The 6,594-nt window shown below is 38.7% G+C and overlaps 1 non-coding gene across 1 annotated transcript; it reads right to left on the bottom strand.

Moving 5' to 3' along the window:
- Window positions 1-321: 321 nt before the first annotated feature.
- LOC131147329 (small nucleolar RNA R71) lies at window positions 322-427 on the bottom strand. The gene has a single exon (XR_009134718.1). It is a non-coding gene; the product is annotated as a small nucleolar RNA R71 (small nucleolar RNA).
- Between the last annotated feature and the right edge of the window lie 6,167 nt (window positions 428-6,594).

Here is a 6,594-nt window from a genome sequence, read left to right as displayed (position 1 = left end):
CCTCACCATCTTGCATCCGGTTCCCAGATGTTCAAGCGGCGCAATTTGAGATAAAAACTTCCATCATCTTGATGCTACCCACCTTTGATGGGAATTCTATAGGAAATCTTTACCAACATCTAGATGAGTTCGTGGAAATTTGCTCCACTATCCGCATCCCTAATTTTAGTGATGATGCCCTCTATCTTAGAATCTTTCCATTCATTCTGAAGGATAAGGCCAAATACTAGATGACATCCTTAGAGCCAAACTCGGTTGGCAACTGGGCTACCATGAAACATGAATTCTTAAAGAAGTACTTCCTAATTAGGAAGACTAACCAGCTTCGAAGAGCCATCATGAGTTTTTCACAGATGGATGGGGAACTCTTTTTCGAGACTTGGGAGCGCTTTAGGGACCTACTCCGCAAATGTCCACATCATCAGGTCCCAAAGTGGCAATTAATGCAAACCTTTTATGAAGGGTTAGCAGAGAGAGATAGGTATATAGTTAATGCATCATGCAGAGGTACTTTCCTCACTAAGCACAAGAATGAGGCTTGGGTTCTCTTTGAGAATCTATTTGAGAATTCCCAGTAGCACATGGTTGCTGCTCGTAGAACCCCCCCAATCCATCTACTTCCAAACCTAAGGGAGTTTACAAGTTGACCTTAAACCATGACTTAGGACCTACTTTGGACAACATATCTAAAAAGCTAGATCAATGCTTGTCCTTAAGAAAACCACAACAACTATAGGCCTATGCAGAGGTGTGTGCAATCTGCTATGATCCTTCCCATTCATATTACAATTGTCCACATGCACCATCCTAGCCTAGGCTTGTATAGGAGGAAGTAAAAGTCACTCATAATTGGTATGATAGGCCGTCGAATGACTCCCATTCTAATACCTACAAGTCTAGGTGGAAACAACATCCCAACTTCTCTTGGAGGAAAAAAACTCCGGGTTTTCAATCCCAAAGACCTCCACAAGCCCCTAAAACTTCATTATCTCACCACCCTTCTCCACCACAAACCCAATATGACATATCTTTCCAAGAGACGGTGTTGAGAACCCTTAAAGGCATTAAGGCTAATAACCAAGTCGATAAGCATTTACTCAACTCTCATTTTCAGTCTATTGCTAAGTTAGAATCCTCCATGGGCCAACTAGCTACCTCACTGAGTTAACGAGATAAGAGTAAATTTCCAAATTAGCCTCCAATGCATCCTAGAAGCTCATATGGGGGAAAATGGGAATCGGACATAGGCCCCTCATCTTGTTATGAGTAGGATCAGACAGTGACCACTATTCAAAGTGGTAACGTAACAAAGAAATTGAACAAGGGCATGAGTAAGGCGACGAGGTTAAAAAAAATCGAAGGTTTCATGCCCTATGAGGAAAAAGCATACCCACATTATATCCCTCAAGCACCATACCCAGAAGCCCTTCTAACACATTCCACACCCAAGAAAAAAGAAATTAGAAATTGAGGAGTCCACATTGGACACCCTTTGGTAATCAAAGATCAATCTTCCGCTCTTAGATGCTATTAAATGAGTGCTTGCTTATGCTAAGTTTCTCAAGTATCTATGCACCCAAAAGCATAAACCGAAGGTGCATCTCAACCAAGGAGTCCAAATGATTGAGAATGTGAACTTAATTCTTCTATGTTCTACTCTTCCCAAAGTTAAGGACCCCGACGCTGCCACCATCTCATGTGTAATTGGCGAGTGCACCATCAATATGGCCCTCCTAGATTTAGGAGCAAGCATGAGCATACTTCCCTACTCTGTCTATAAGAAATTTGGTCTAGGAGAATCGCATCCTACCCCAATCACCTTACGTTTCACAGACCAATATGTCAAGAGGCCCTGGGGTATTATAAAGGATGTCCTAGTAAAAGTTGATAGGTTCCTCTACCCTGTTGATTTCCTTGTGCTAGATATGGAACCTATTGATCTGACACAATAATTGGGTCAGGTCCTTTTGGGTAAACCATTTTTGGCCACCACCAATGCAAGCATCCAGTGTAGGATTGGTGTTATGGACATATCCTTTAACTACTTGCAACTCTAGGTGAATGTGTTCCACAACCCCCAAAAACCATCTAATGATACTCCCTTCAAGGATATGTATATGATTGATGGCAATGACGGGAAGGACGACTTGTGGACTCTGTTGAATGCTTCCTCTGAGGACACACCTCTAATTGATCAACCTTCTACCTCGGGATTAGAGGATCCCTGTGCACACACCTCTGCTATTATCAAATCAGCATCTAACCTAGAAGAAAGACCTTGGAAGGCTCGGTTCAAAAATCTTTTGACTCTCTTTAGCGTTCTAGCACGTCCTTCTATTGAGGTCCCACCATCACTTGAGTTGAAGCCTCTACCATCTTCTCTCAAGTATGTTTTCTTAGGTCCCCAAGAGACCCTGCCTGTTATTATATCATCTAGCTTGATTAGTTCACAAGAGTCTAGACTCATTCACATTTTGAAAACACATAAGGAAGCCATAGGATGGTCAGTGGCCAACCTCAAGGGTATAGATCCATACGTCTGCATGCAATGAATTCACCTTGAGCCAAATGCTAAACCTATTCAAGAGATGCAACAGAGGTTCAATCCCAATATAAAGGAAGTGGTTTTGAAGGAAGTGGTTGAATTATTAGATGTAGGGATTATATTTCCTATTTCAGATAGTGAATTCGTAAGCCCTATGCAAATGGTTCCAAAAAAATCTGGAATCACCATTGTTGAAAATGAAAAGGGTGAAGGTATACCCACGTGTGTCACCAATGGGTGGCGAGTGTGTATTGATTATTAGAAACTCAACAATCTCACTCGAAAAGATCACTTCCCATTACCATTCATCAATCAGATATTGGAGAGATTAGTAGGGAAAAATTTACGCTGCTTCTTAGATGGGTATTCAGGGTACAATCAGGTCGTGGTCCATCTGGATGATTAGGAGAAGATTGCCTTCACCTGCCCATTTGGAACCTTTGCATATAGGAGGATGCCCTTTGGGCTATGCAATGCTCCAACGACATTTCAAAGGTGTATGCTAGCCATCTCCTCTGACATGGTCGAAAAATTCCTTGAGGTATTTATGGATGATTTCTCCGTGTTCGGACCCTCCTTTGATGCATGCCTCAAAAACTTATCTAAAGTCCTCGACTGATGTGTTGAAACAAATTTAGTGTTGAGCTGGGAAAAGAACCACTTTGTGGTTCAAAAGAGCATTGTGTTAGGGCACATCGTCTCTGTTAGGGGGATTGAAGTTGATAGGGCCAAGATAGATTTAATCTCCAAGCTTCCTCCTCCTAAATCTGTTAAGCAAGTACAATCATTCCTTGGGCATTCTGGTTTTTACCAAAGGTTCATCGAAGATTTCAACAAAATTTCCTAGCCCTTGACCAACTTGCTACTCAAAGATGCACCCTTTGAGTTTTAAGAACACCGTCTCAATGCATTTGAAATTCTTAGGACGTTGCTCTCCTCTACCCCTATAATGCAACCACATTATTGGGCTCTTTTGTTCAAAATCATGTGTGATGCATCAGACTATACTATAGGTGTTGTATTGGGACAACGAGTAGACAAGTTACCCCATGTGATCTACTACACTGGTAAGACTTTTCAAGGAGCACAACAGAACTACAATACTACCGAGAAAGAGCTTCTAGCGGTAGTTTTCGGCCTCGACAAATTCCGCTTTTATCTCTTGGGATCAAATGTCATTGCGTATTCAAATCACACTGCGTTGCTATACCTTCTCACCAAAAAGGAGACTAAACCTAGGCTGATTAGGTGGATACTACTCCTACAGGAGTTTGACTAAGAAATTTGAGATAGGAAGGGGACAGAGAACCATGTAGTAGATCATTTATCTTGCATTTTAATATAGGGGCCTACCAACGCCCATCCAATTTGAGACTCCTTTCCTGATGAGCAGCTTTTTGCTGTGTCCTCCCAGTTCCCATGGTTTACCATGATTGCAAATTACTTAGCCACGGGAGTTATCCCTCATAATTGGACATGGCGAGAGAAAGATAGGTTCCTCTCTCAAGTGCACCAATACATCTGGGAGGACCCGGATTTGTTTAAAATAGGTTCGGATTCGATTATTCGGCATTGTGTCCCTAAAAGAGAACACCACATGTTGTCCTAACAAGGCTTACGAATCTTATTTTGATGATAACAAATCAAGGTAATTTAACATATTTTGGTTAAAATGATGACGTTTCAGGAATCAAGCATTAAAGTCAAGATCAAGAGTGCATTGAGAGCCTACATTCCAAACAAGTGATCAAAAGAAAGCTTAATAGATCAAAGTTTGACAAAATTTTATGAAAGCTTAAAGAATATTGAAGCTTAAGATCAAAATGGACTCAACAAAGGATGTACATGAAGACTTCATGTTTAGAGAGTTTTAAGTCTTAAGGAAGTCTTCTATAAGTATTTCAATTTAAAATCAATATAGATGCTTTGAAGATCTTTAGGAATGATTACAGATTTAGAGACCCATTTTTAAAACCTTATGAAATATATTTTTCAATTCTCAAATCAAAGATTCCAAGATTAAAACTTAAAAGAGTTTTCGGAAACAAAATCTTAAAAACAATGAAATTACACTCTCAGGTGATTGACTAAATTTTGTCAGGTGACTGACAGCTTATATGTTTTCAAGAAATGCAAATAGAACAGTGACAAGCGCCTCACAAATCTTTCTTAGGCGACTGATAAAACACACTCAGGCAACTGACAGAGCACTAACTTTTGAAATACGCTGATTTTTAATGTGACAGACAACTGACACCTTTTTGTCAGGTGACTAACGTTCATAATTTTTGAAATAAAGCAGCATTGAGAAGTCTTCAAAAATGTTTGTTTGGGCTCCAAACTTTGTATAAACTTGGGAAATACTCCAAGTAAACTTAGACAACAAGGAATTACTTTTAGAACTCTATAAATACATGGAAAACTAAAGGATTTTTTACAACAACTACTTACAATCAAGCAATTAAAGTTTTTAATTCTCAAAGATCTCTTGCTCACACATTCTTGCTGAAGTTATACTGAATTCCTGCTGATACAACCACTCGAGTCTTATGTTCTTACTAAGCTTCTTTCAATCTAAAGAAGAACCCAGTGATTAATTTCTTGAGCTTCAAATTCATTCTTTATTGATATTTAAATTTGAAGTATATTAGTGCTCTAACTTGTACTAGTCAACTCTATTGTGAAAGTGTCTTTGTACACAAGAATTTGTTCTTGTTTTTTTTTGTTTTTTTACAGTTTAGGTTGTTGAATCATTGGTTTACCAAGCGTGGGGTATCGCTTGGAGAGGAGGACTCTATCCTATTAAAGGAGTGTGTAAATGTTTTGCTACACCCAGTTAAAGGAGTGGTATAGTGCAATCATTGGGTGGTGGAACTAAGGCGAGGACATAAGCGGGTATAATTGAACCTCGTAAAAATCACGGTGTCACTCTCTTCCCTTCTATCTTTAAATTTCAGCATATATACACTATGTAGATGTTTATTTAAATTTCTGGAAATAGTTTTGTGTTTGGGAATTGCAGAAACCTCAAAGGGGAGTACATTGATTGAATCTTACGAAAACCTTCTGAGGGAGTACGTTCATTCAACATGTTGCTCATTAGCTAAAGCTCAACACCAAAAGACCGAAGCTTGGAAACTCACTAAAATTATTAAAGCAATTCACATTGTGAAGCATTCTCTTGATTGATTGATTTTTCCTATTGAGTTTTAATTTAAATTTTGCCTTAGCTGAATTTGTGATTGAAAATCAAGCTATACATGTGTGTTTGCTAAATAAAAAATTAGTTGAGAGAATTTATAAAAAGAATTTAAAAGAAAGTTTTTTAATTCCAATTCACTGCCCCTCTTGGGAGTACACCTTAGCTTTTCAATTGGTATCAGAGCGTGGTTATAGCAAATCTTAACTTAGAAGCTACATAGAGATCTCTATGGCACACCTAGGCATATCTCCCTTTGCCGAGGGTCAATCCTTAACTAGACCTCCTATGTTTTGTAGGGTTAACTACACATTTTGGAAACAAATAATGAGAATCTATCTACAAACTATGGATTGGAAAGTATGGAAAGTTGTCACACATGGTGACTTTATCCCAACTAAAATTGTGGATGGTAAAGAAATACCTAAAGAAGAAAAAGAGATGACCGACAATGATCATAAGATGTTGCAAGTAAACTCAAGTTCTATAAATGCACTATATTGTGCACTATATTGTGCGCTTGATATAAATGAATTCAATAGGGTCTTGACATGCAAATTAGTCAAAGAAATATGAGATAAATTAGAAGTAACTTATGAAGGAACGGTTGACGTGAGAGATAATAGAATTGACATGCTCACTAGCGAATATGAAGCCTTTAGGATGAACCCAGATGAAACTATCGCTAGTATGTACACTAGGTTCACTCATATAATAAACTCCCTCTATGCCTTAGGGAAAAACTACTTTACATATGAGATTATTCGAAAAATCCTTAGAGGACTTCCACCAATTTGGGAACGTAAAGCCACAACAATTACCAAAGGAATAAATCTCAAAAATACCTCCC

This window comes from Malania oleifera, chromosome 1, assembly GCF_029873635.1.
Source record: "Malania oleifera isolate guangnan ecotype guangnan chromosome 1, ASM2987363v1, whole genome shotgun sequence".
NCBI lineage: Eukaryota > Viridiplantae > Streptophyta > Magnoliopsida > Santalales > Ximeniaceae > Malania > Malania oleifera.
Note: the sequence above shows the minus strand (reverse complement) of the source record. Positions and strands in the feature narration are given on the sequence as shown.